The sequence below is a fragment of the Macadamia integrifolia genome, chromosome 10 (genome assembly GCF_013358625.1).
Source record: "Macadamia integrifolia cultivar HAES 741 chromosome 10, SCU_Mint_v3, whole genome shotgun sequence".
NCBI lineage: Eukaryota > Viridiplantae > Streptophyta > Magnoliopsida > Proteales > Proteaceae > Macadamia > Macadamia integrifolia.
The window spans coordinates 10,275,421-10,287,832 of NC_056566.1; the positions used below are offsets into that span (position 1 = coordinate 10,275,421).

The following is a 12,412-nucleotide window of genomic DNA, read 5'->3' on the forward strand; positions in this document are numbered from 1 at the left end:
AAAAAGAAACGGGTGAGAAAGGTCCTCGTCTTCGCCCTTCAAGCGGTAAAATTGTTGGAGAATGGATGTCAGGGCTACTTAGCATCGGTACTTGATGTTGATGCAAGGATTACACCTCTAGAAGAGGTAAAGGTGGTTAAAGAGTTTCCCGACGTCTTTCCAGATGATCTGATGCATTCATCGCCTGATAGAGAGTTGGAGTTTGCCATAGACTTGGTTCCTGGAGCAGCTCCAGTGTCTAAAGCTCCATATAGGATGGCACCAGCCGAATTGAAGGAGTTGCAGAAGCAGTTGCAAGAATTATTGGAGAAGGGGTTTATTCGCCCAAGTGTTTCACAGTGGGGTGCCCCAGTATTGTTTTTCGAGAAGAAGGATGGCAGCTTGCGTATGTGCATTGATTACCGGGAATTGAATAAGCTAATCATTAAGAACCGGTATCCATTGCCACGCATTGATGATTTATTTGACCAACTGCAGGGTGCCAAGGTATTTTCAAAGATAAACCTTTGATCAGGCTATTATCAGCTCAAGATAAAGGGCAGCGACATACCCAAGACAGCATTCAGGACTCGGTATGGTCACTATAAGTTCCTAGTGTTATCTTTTGGGTTAACCAATGCATTGGCAGCATTCATGGATTTAATGAATCAAGTATTTCACGATGTCCTCGATAAATGGGTAATTATTTTTATTGATGACATCTTGATCTACTCCAAGACAGAAGAGGAGCACACTCAACATTTGAGAATGGTGTTACAGAGGTTGAGAGAACAACAATTGTTTGCCAAATACAGCAAATGTGAATTCTGGCTTGAGCACGTTGGATTCCTGGGGCATGTAGTGTCTAAGGCTAGAATCGAGGTGGATCCTGATAAGGTGAAAGCAGTAGTAGAGTGGGAAAGCCCTAAAAATGTCATTGAAATTAGAAGCTTCTTGGGTTTGGCTGGATATTACCGGTGCTTCATTGAGAATTTTGCTCGGATCTCAGCACCAATGACTAAGTTGACAAAAAATGGTGTGAAGTTTGACTGGGTAGAGGAATGCGAGAAGAGTTTTCAGGAGTTGAAGAAGAGGTTGGTGTCGGCCTCTGTGTTGACCATCCCTGAAGGCACAGGTGGAATGACAGTCTACACTGATGCTTCCAAAGTTGGGTTGGGTTGTGTTCTCATGCAACGCGGAAAGGTGATAGCGTATGCTTCTCGACAACTAAAGAAGTATGAGAAGAACTACCCCACTCATGACTTGGAACTAGCCGCAGTCATTTTTGCCCTTAAGATTTGGCGACATTACTTGTATGGGGAGAAGTGCGAGATATACAGTGATCACAAAAGCCTTAAGTACTTTTTCACCCAGAAGGATTTGAACATGAGGTAGAGGAGATGGTTTGAGCTCATGAAGGATTATGACTGTGACATTCAGTATCATCCCGGCAAGGCTAATGTAGTGGCAAATGTGTTGAGTCGGAAGGCAAAGACTGTGTCACTCTCATACTTAGCAGTCAGCCACCACTTATACAAGAGACGACGCTAATGGATGAAGCTCTCTTATATGAAGGAGCAACCTTAGAGTTTGAACGTCAACCAGAAAACCTTAAATGGTTGACTGTATCCTTGGCGGCTCTACAGGTGCATCCGACTATTAGGCAAGAGGTAATAATGAAACAACCTTTGGATCCTGAATTATAGCGGATCAGAGTTAAGGTTCAAGATCAAACAATGAACGACCCAGATTTTGTTTTAGCCAGTGACGGAGCATTGATGTTTCGAGGTAGATTGTGTGTACCAAATGATTTGGATATACAAGACAAGATAGTGCGAGAAGCACATAGCTCCGTGTACTCACTCCACCCAGGAAGTACAAAGATGTATAAAGACCTCAAACAAAATTACTGGTGGCCAAGCATGAAAGTCACAATAGCTCTATATATAGCGACTTGTCTTACATGCCAGAAAGTAAAAGTTGAGAGGCATCGACCTTATAGTACTCTTCAGCCACTCCCAGTACCAGACTGGAAGTGGGATAGGATTACAATGGACTTTGTCACCGGACTACCATGTACACCTAAGGGGATGGATGTGATAAGGGTGATCGTTGATCGGCTTACTAAGACTGCCCATTTCATTCCCATCAAGGCTAAGTTCTCTATGGCCAAATTAGCATAACTTTATATGGATAACATAGTGCGCTTACATGGAGTGCCAGTGAGCATTGTGTCAGATAGGGACCCAGGATTCACTTCCAGATTTTGAAAAAGCTTCCAACATGCCTTAGGATCACAATTGAATTTGAGTACTGCTTTTCACCGATAGACTGATGGTCAGTCGGAGCGAACCATACAAATATTAGAAGACATGCTCAGGGCATATGCGATGGAAATGTGTGGTAGTTGGGAAGATTATATACCCCTTATGGAGTTTGCCTATAACAACAGTTACCAAGCTACAATTGGGATGGCTCCGTATGAGGCATTATATGGTAGGAAGTACAGGACTCCTCTGTATTGGGATGAGGTAGGCGAACGCCGAATGTTAGGACTTGAAATGATACAGATGACTTGTGACAAGATTGATGTTATTCGAGAATGGATTAAAGCAGCTCAGTCTTGTCAAAAGAGCTATGTAGACACTCATAGAAAATACATTGAATTTTATCCAGGAGAAAAGGTGTTTCTCAAGATCTCTCCTACTAAGGGGTTTGCAGAGATTTCACAGAAAGGGGAAGTTGAGCCCAAGATACATTGGCCCGTTTGAGATCTTAGCCCGGGTTGGCTCAGTAGCCTACATGCTTGCTCTACCACCTTCACTCGGGGATGTTCATAACGTATTTCATGTATCCATGCTGAAGCGATACGTTCATGATCCATCTCATGTATTACCCATGGAACCAGAATATCTAGAAGCTGATATGACCTATACAGAGTAGCCAGCTAAAATTTTGGACCGAAAGGTGAAAACCCTTCGCAACCGCTCCATTTCCTACGTAAAGGTGCGATGGGTAAATCATTCACTATAAGAAGCATCTTGGGAGAAGGAGGATGAAATCCAAGCCAAGTACCCTCATCTTTTTGAACAACCAGGGACGCCAATTTTGAGGACGAAATTTTCAGAAAGGGGGGGGGGTAAATGTAATACCCTACTTCTTAAACCCGATCTGATTACATGGTTGACCTGGTTAAACCATGCAAGACCCGAACCAGAGAGGGTTAAGGCGGGTTCCTTATGGACCATGATGGCAAGGGTGACTTTGAACACCGGCTGGTCAGACAAGTCCGAGTCAGTGCCAGAGGAGACGGGTGTACCCAAGCCGTGTACATGCATGTATCATAAGGCCATGTACGGACAAAGCAGGTACGTAGCCGTATCTTAAAGTGCATACGTATAATATACCTTATGCCGAGAATCGGATTCCATCAAAATCCCACTTGTTGGCCAATTTTTGGCCCACCTGCCCTCAGGTGGGCAGTCACAGGTGGGTGTATCCGCCCACCTGAGTGATCCACCCATGTGGTTACTTAGTTACTTTAGAAAGTATAAATAGCATTTATGAGTTTTCCATTTTCTCATTTATGACACTCGGGCGTTTGGTGAGAGGAGTAAAGAGGAGAGCGAAAAGAAGGGAAAGAAGAGGATAAAGGGAGGAAAGAGGAAGAAGAGATGGATTTCAAACGGCGCCAAGGGTTGATCTTCCCATTCCGACGCCAGAAGAGTGATCTCCAACACGAGATCTACGTTTAAAGGTGAGCAAAGGCTAGATTCCTTAAACTTTCACCATACCCAAGTAAAACCCTTGATTTGGGTAGAGTTTCTTGAGGTCTTGTAAATCCCCCTTGAGATGATGAATCTAAGGTTTAATAGATGATCTATGTGTTGATTTTGAAGGATTTGAAGAAGTGTTTACAAGGTTGGCAAAAGCATTGGTGATTTGAAGTGATTTTGGGGTTTTGAAGGAGTTCTTGAGCAAAGAAGGTAAGATGGTTTTCCATTCCTTAAATCTAACCTAGATCTAGGTTAGAACCATCTTATGAGACCTTGAATGTGTGGAGAATGGGTTGAGAAGAGCCCCATTTGATTTCCCAAAGGTTGGGGAAGGTTTCAGGTGAAAATGGTAATTTCCCGCCAAGACCGGTGGGCCAAATGGCCCACCTGAGGGCACCCGCCTGAGAGGGCAGACCCTTGGGGCCAACCGATGGGCCCAACTGGTGGGCCGACCGGCAGGCTAACCTACCCATCGGTCTTAGCAGGACCCTCTGGCCCAACCAACGGGCCGACCTGCTCGTCGATTATGACCGGTGGGTCTGACTGGTGGGTCATGACAGGTGAGCTGTCCGACCCACCCGAGAGGCTCCCAACGTGATTTTTACGTCCGAATGGACCCAAAATGGACGTACAACCTTCTTTTAGGATTCTAAACATGATTTTGTCATTGGATCGTGTTAATTTTGATCCCAAAATGGTGAAATGCTAACCCCATTCACTTATGTTAGGTTCACCATAACGTACGCTTCTCGAACCGGATCTCACTCATACCGAGCGTGAGTCCTTGTACACTACAGGTAAGTGGGAGAGGACGTTTGGCCTTATTTCAAGGCTTGTTTGGCATTCATCTAATTGTATCTAGACTAGCCATGTCATCATGCAAATGCTATGTAGCTTAGCCATCCTCATATTTTATGCCATGTGTGCTGTGTTTATTTCTTAATGCCAAATGATGATATGCTTATGTGATGAATATTGACATCATTGTGCATGATGCATTAATAGACTAGATGCCGTAGTCAGCTTGGAAACGAGTGCATTGGTGGCCCGTGGAATGGGACGCGGTGGTACTATGCAATCGTACTATGTCATATAGGAGCATGCGGTTTAGGATTATCATCTTTCCGTGCTACGTCCCTTCCCAACAGGGGTTGAGGTGTTGGGTTACCATTTGGGGGGAAGCAGTGGTCGCGGTTGTCGGGTCACTCTGGCGGTTAGACATACGCCCGGCTGGTTATTAGGACAGTCGGCAACCCCGGTGGTATATTCAAGAGGGCCAATCGTACTGCTTTTAAATTGTTGGAGTCAGCACCTTTAATTTCTGTCATTTACTTTATGTTGAGAGCCGGTGGTTGGCATGTTTTACTTTTCCGAGTACTCACGGTGGGCCTTCTCCGACAGCCCTATGGGCGTATTGTGGGATGGAGTTCGCGGCTCATACCCGGAGTATACGCGCACTGTGGTTGTAGTAGCACTAAACCAAAGACTTCGTAATGTTGATTAGGTGGAAGTGATTAAAATGAATTACATAGCATATAGTGCATATGGTTGTGATTTGTTGTGTGGACTGCTGTGTGGTCCTTCTTTTCACTTACTGAGCTAGTGAGCTCATCCCACGTGTGCACTTCTTTTAGATGAATTTGCAGGTCATCAACCTGAAGAGCACGGGTCAGGCCCCACAGTTGAATTCCTTGAAGAGGATTGGTGGGTCCCCATGGAATTAGAGCACGACACGGATTGCTCATGCGAGGGCTGTGCTGCGGGACCGTAGCTTTGATACCAAGCTGAGCTTTACTTTTGATACCGAGCTGAGCTCTTCTTCTGATACCTAGCTGAGCTCTACCTTTTGATACCGAGCTGAGCTTTACCTTTGATACCGAGCTGAGCTCTACTTTTGATACCGAGCTGAGCTGTACCCTTTATGTTTTTGATGATCCCTTTTGTGTACTTGATATGTAAATTGTATTCTTTTGTGTAAATATCATGCCTGTGGGCCCACATGTACTTTACTATGTATTACAATTTGGGTATCAAGTATAATGGGAATATTTACAGGTAAATTAAGCCTTCCGCTGAACTGATGATCAGTTTCTTAGTTGTGTGTATGCTGTGGTTGGATACTATATCAGATGATCCTGGTAGGTTTGGGTTAACCGGTGTTAACCCGGTCACCGGTCTGATTCTGTGTGGACGGGGTGTGACACCCAGACTGTGCAATGAAGAACAATCATATGCCCAATTGAATTTGGGAATTGGGATGATATACTTAGGCAAGCTGGGGTAGTATTGTAAGATTTATTCTAAAAGTAATTATTTAATTAGATGTTGCCTATGAGCATCATGGCATAGGTAAAAGGGAACGAGGAGGCAAGCCCCCCCATCTTCCGCATATCTTGCTCATCCGATATGGCATGAATCACTGAACCTACACTCAGGAATATTGATGCTTTGAAAAATGCATGATTCATTAAGTGAAAGACGCTAACCAAATAGTTAGAGATGCTGCAAGCAAAGATCATATAGCCTAATTGACTGCAAGTTGAATAAGCTATGACCTTCTTTGGATCGTTCTGTAATATTCTAGTAGTTGCCGCAAGGAATGATGTCAGAGCTCCTGCAAAAGTAATAACAATCAAAGCCGTAGTTGGGTATTCAAATAAAGGGGAGCACCTTGCTATCATGAAAATGCCAGTTGTTACCATAGTAGCTGCATGAATCGAAGTGGATACTGGAGTGGGACCCTCCATAGCATTGGGTGACCAAGTATACGATCCTATCTGTGCAGATTTCCCAGAAGCACCAATAAAAAGTAAAATTTGAAATAGAAAATATAAATTGCGGGGAGGAAATATATTTGAATTGGGAACCCGGATTTCAGGAAATTGGACACCAAGGTGAATGGTTGCCCTAACTTGTTTTATAGAGTGTTTGTTATTTTAAAATTTTTCCTGTAACTCACGCATTATGGTTGTATGCATATAATTATTGTTATTAATTTAGCACTGACCCGTGGAATAGGAAGCCAGAATAGGTAAGACAGGTAAGATGGAATATTGATAGGTGCCCAATGGTTACTGTTTGCATGTTGTGAATGGTTGATGATTGGATATGCATCATGTTGAAATTGTGGGCTAGGTTATCACCACTCGAGTGCTACAACCCCTTGTCAGTAGGGGATAAGTACTGACTAATCCCTACCTGTGGTTGTCTGACTAGTAGTATACTTTTGTGGTACGACGTACTGTACCCAGAGATGGATAGCAGCGAGGTACGACGTAGGGTACACTTCACTGCCCGGGGTTACTAACCTAGGGTTTAGCCAAGGGACCGAGGTTCTTTCTGGGATTGGCTGACTCCTGTCTACAACGAGCTTGTACTCTTGAGGCCCAACATATAGGGTAGGGAATACCACCTACGTTGTGCAACACTATACCATTGATTTCAGACTTAGTAATGGACTAGGAAGTAGTGTAATTTAAATGAATTCATAAGCTTCATATAAGGTGTGGAACATGCATTGCATCATTTGTATTGTGCTTGCTTGGTTGCCCTCACCCCCTCACTGAGCATGACATGCTCACCCCTTTTTATTTACTTTTCTAGATGATGAGACCGGTGTTTTACTGACTATCAGCCCTGATCAGGATACAGTGGCCATGGATTACCTGGTCAATCTTCCAGAGGATGAAACCGACAATGGACCCGATTGTGCATGTGACGACTGTGCCTATGGAGGTCAGTTCTTCTAAGGAATAAGATAGATTATTTCTCTATCTTTTTGTGTATATATTTTCGCTGATGCGAACTCTGATGTATATAGTCTACTTTTGAGGTATTGTGAACTTTGTAAATATTCTTTTTGTAAAGTATAAGACTTTTATCAGGATAATTGTAAATATAATGTATCACATAGTGACACTGATAATGATGTAATATATCTCACTAATGGATTGTTTATATTTATGTGACCTCTGATCTTTACTTGTGTTGTTGTGGTGTTATGATCTACCCTAGTCTACATCCTGGGAAAATAGGTTGATTGGATATGGTGAGGTGTCCAGTGCCGCATGCCTTGGCCTATTGGAGGCAAGGTGTATAGTCTTTTCCATAGCTACCTGAACTATCGACACGTATCCAAGTGATGATCCAACTGCTGTGCTTCTATCGACCAGAACAGAGACACCATAGAAAGAGGCACCGAGAGCTATTGGATCACCAGTTTGACATGTGTCGCTTGCCCAGATTGCTATAGGCAGACTTGAGCAATCACCACTAAGGACAGGAGCCTGATCCCTCTTTGTGTCAAATCTCAATGATTAGGAAAATGACCTTGTACTTCGATATATGAGTAGGGGACATAGGGTTCTACATGTAAACAAAATATCAACTCTACTTGTCTTACCACATTTCCAATATTTGGGCTAATCTAGAATGTGTATATAGATTCTACGAACCACAATAGCCTAATATACAATCAGAAGTTGTGTATATAAATGTTAATGGTTCAATAAAAGTAACCATGGTTTATGCCAATGCTCCCATATGTCTATCTCCCTCCTCCTCATATAAAAAGACAATTTTACCCTTTATTTTGAGGAAGAGAGAGAGATAGACAGAAGAAGCATTGGCATAGACCACACTCAGACAAAGAACTGCCTCCCTGAATTTTTATAAGGAAAAGTTGTCTGATTTTCTTGCTCTATTGACAAACTTCCTCCTTCTCTCCCTATTGGCTAGGTCCCATGCCACCATTAGCCAACTCAAAGAACACTGCCTCCCACAGACAATGGAAAATATGAGCTGCTGGATAAATATCAATACCTGTTGGATTGGTCACATATCAAACATGATGGGTCAACTCAATTATATATATGGTGACTGAATTCTCCTCACAAGGGTCGATGGCACTTACGAATTTCAAGTCTTGTCTCTGATTAATGGGAAATTTACATGTCATCCCCTAGAGAATGCCACTATTAACAAAACACCCCTTACATTACTGACAATTAGAACCAGACCTCCTAAGTCGTTAGTCTCTGTTAAGTGCAGATTTGAATAGATTATTTTACCCTTTTGCCTAAAACACATAAACCTAAACCTATCATACCCTAACACTTTGCTGTGGAAAACAGAGGACCAACACTGAATGAGAAGGCATAGTGCTCTATCACTGTGATTCCCATGATTGCTCCATCCCTGCAAGTGCCTCATTCCGGTGATCTTCCTTGTGATTGTGTTCCATCATTGAAACTACGGTGAGAACGTTGAGGTGCCACCTAAACAATGTGATATCTTTATGGGAAAATGGGATTTTGCAATGTCAGTCATCCTTTGTTTTTGAATGTGAGTTCTTCAATCCGTAACTGATATGCATGAGAAATGGCAAAAAGGGTTCTCGTTATCAGAATTAGAAATCGCAGCCCAAAGAATTTTAATTTCCTAAGTAATTGATTGCAATTATTGATACGGCCCTGGAAGAACTCAATCCCATAAACTGGCTCACAAGGGGAGAGGACTTGATGAGCACATTTATGTGTGAAATCTAAGGTATAAAAGCATGCATTTTACATATTTAGAATGGAGCTACCTTAGGCCTTAAGGACTGTCGGGCACCGTATCTCCAATTTTACACATAAAGGTCCCATTTCCATACAAGTGATTAATCTTTTCGGGCCAGAAAAATAATAATGGATTAGAATTGAACCGAGATGCAGAATTAGCCCGTTTGCAGTTGTCCACAAGGAATATTCCAAATTCCAACAAGGATCAATGGACCCCCTTGACTGATTGAAAATTCTTTTTTGGTAAAAACAACTACCTAGCGTAGTTGGTGAGTTGGGGTGTGCAAAAATCCCTTCATCACTAGGAGGTCTCAAGTTCGAACCTCATGGCTGCTATTTTAGTTCAAAGCTCATAGCTGCTATTTTAGTTCAAACTTCATGGCTGCTATTTTTTGGAGATCTTTTTTGGAGGATTTTCTCTCTCCAACTCATTACTTAAAGCAAGGGGCATGGATGTAACTTCCTACTCAATTAGAAGATCTCCAAATCAACAAAGCAAGGAAAGTAGAAATCGTGTAAGGGGGTTTGTGAGCAAGTTTGAAGAGAGAGAGAGAGAAAAAGAAGGAAATAAAGGAGAAAAAAACATAAAAAGGAAAGAAAATAAGAAAAAAATTGTTGGAAATCCCTCCTACTTTTTCTCTCCTCTCTCTCTCTCCTCCACCTCATCACACAAATTCGGCTAAGAGGTTATGCACAAAAGTGAAGAAAAACAATATAGGAAAAAAAGGCAAGAAATAAAAAAATCCCCTACTTCCTATTTTATCTCCCAATCTCCCCCTCCACCTCATCAAAATTGTCCGAGGGGATCCACCCTTGGACGTCCTCCTCTCTCTCCCCTATTCCATATATAAGTGGACGGTCCCAAGCAAGGAGGGCGTCCTCTCTAGTCCCTCTCTTTTCCTAGTTTTATTCTTCTATTTTTTTTTAGTTGAGCTCTCTCTCTCTCTCTCTTTAGTTATTTTTCTTATTTTTTTTTTTATGCAAACATTTTTGTAATTTTTTTTTGATTGCAAGTCTTTGTTTATGCTTTTCTAGTCTTTATTATTCAAGTAATTCAAGTTATTCAAAAGTCTAATAATTTTAATTTCTATTTTTAGGTAACAAGAACAAGCTGTGGAGCATCACTTTCAAGTTTAGTTATTCTTTTCATCATTTGTTTTCTCCAGGCCTAACAATTTCAAATTTGATTTAGTTCAGATCTAGTTTTTAGGGCTACTAGTATTTCAAATCTCAATCAAGTTTTCAAGTTCAAGTATTGAAGTTCAGGTAAGTAGGCTTCTACAGTAGTCTTCTCACCCCCCTCTCATTCCCTCTTCTAGCTACCCATTCATTCTTAATTTATGATTTAATTTTTAGTTTTTACTTTGATGCTTTCCCTTTCCCTCAAGGTCCTTGGCTAGATGCATGTCTTGGCTTTGCCCTTCTCTGGCCATGGAACCATCCTTTTATTTTGATTATTTATATTGCATCACTTCCCCTAAAACCAAGTAGAAAAGCCATTGTAAGAGCACTCTCTGGTCAAGTAGGGAAGCTCATATTATTTATATTGCCTCTCTCTAGCTTTTTTCCCTTTTTATTTTATTTTATTTATTTACTTTTCAACACTTTTACTTTCAGTTATTTGCTTTTAAATTGCATGGTTTGAGTATTTAAATTCCTAGAAGATGAATGGTTAGGGGTTAGATGTGAATGGTTAGGTCATTTAATTTTTATTACAATTTCAATTCCAATTTCCGAGATACATTTGTGTTAGGATGGTAGTTAGAAGTAAATCACCATAATCAATCGTTACACTTTTATAATACTAAAAGAAGCTTAAAATAAAATGATTGCTCTCCTTGTGTTTGACCCATTTGCTACATTGATCCGTATGCTTGTGGTTACTTTTAAATCTCAAACAAGTTTTTGGCACCGTTGCCTGAGCGAGAGTTCCATATTATTTTTCACTTTTTTTTGGTAAATCAGAGTGCTTTGTTTGGTTTGTTTTGTTTTTTTTTTTTTTTCTTTTATTGAATTACTAAGAAGAGTAGCTTGCAATAGTAGTTGTATCAGTGGAGGTCGCCAAGCCTCATAGTATGATAAAGACAGGTTTTGCCCTATAGCAGTACCTCAGGAATTGACCTAAGCAACCCAAGATCCTTGCCGGTAAGCTCACAAAAAAAAAAAAAAATTTCAGAAAAAAGTTTTCAAAAGAATTTTTTTATTCTTTTGTGTTTGTGGTTTGTCTTATTCTAGTTGTGGATAGTGTTATGTTGCATAAGTCCTGGGTGGGTGTGTAATTGTGCGAATAAGTTAGAAAGAAGAGATCCAACAAGTAGTGGCCCTATACTTTTACTCTTCTTTGTACCTTTCAATATGAGAGACCAACAGCAAAACCCTCCACCTAAATCTTTGAAAGATAGGTTCTACCCTCCTAGAGCAGCCCAACCTTCCTGCATAGTCCTACGACAAACCCAGGGCAATAATTTTGAGCTTAAATCTTAATTCATTACTATGTTTTCCCATTTCCATGGGCTGACCTCTGAGGATGCATACCTATTCCTCAGGGAATTTGAAGAGGTATGTGTTCGAATTAAAATCCAACAGCTTTCTGATGATGCTGTTAAGCTTAGGTTCATCACTTTTGCACTAAAAGACCAAGCTAAAAAGTGGTTATATGGGTTACCCACAAATTCCATAAACACATGGGAACAATTTACAGTTGCCTTCCTCAAGAAGTTTTTCCCAACTCACAAGACCAATAAGCTTAGAAGTGATATCCTTTAGTTTAGGCAAAAGCCTAGTGAGTCATTTTCCAAGCTTATGGAGAGATTTAAGGATCTACTCCAAGAATACCCTCACCATGGCCTAGACTTATGGAATTTATGTCAAATAATTTATGAGGGTATTGATTACTTAACTAAACAAATAATAGAGTCTATGTGCCCTGGGGATTCACAGCCTTTACAAATAAAGGAAATGCATGGGAATTCTTACTTGACTTAGTTGACAAAACCTATGAGTGAGAATCAACCGAAGAGAATGAAAGAACCATAGAAGGAAAAGGATATTTTATGGATGGGATAGTAGCCAAGGAAGCCCACTTGGATAGCCTAA

At 41.2% G+C, this 12,412-nt stretch overlaps 1 non-coding gene across 1 annotated transcript; it reads right to left on the bottom strand.

The window, feature by feature from the left end:
* Positions 1-12,058: 12,058 nt before the first annotated feature.
* Positions 12,059-12,165, bottom strand: LOC122092498. The gene has a single exon (XR_006144160.1). It is a non-coding gene; the product is annotated as a small nucleolar RNA R71 (small nucleolar RNA).
* Between the last annotated feature and the right edge of the window lie 247 nt (positions 12,166-12,412).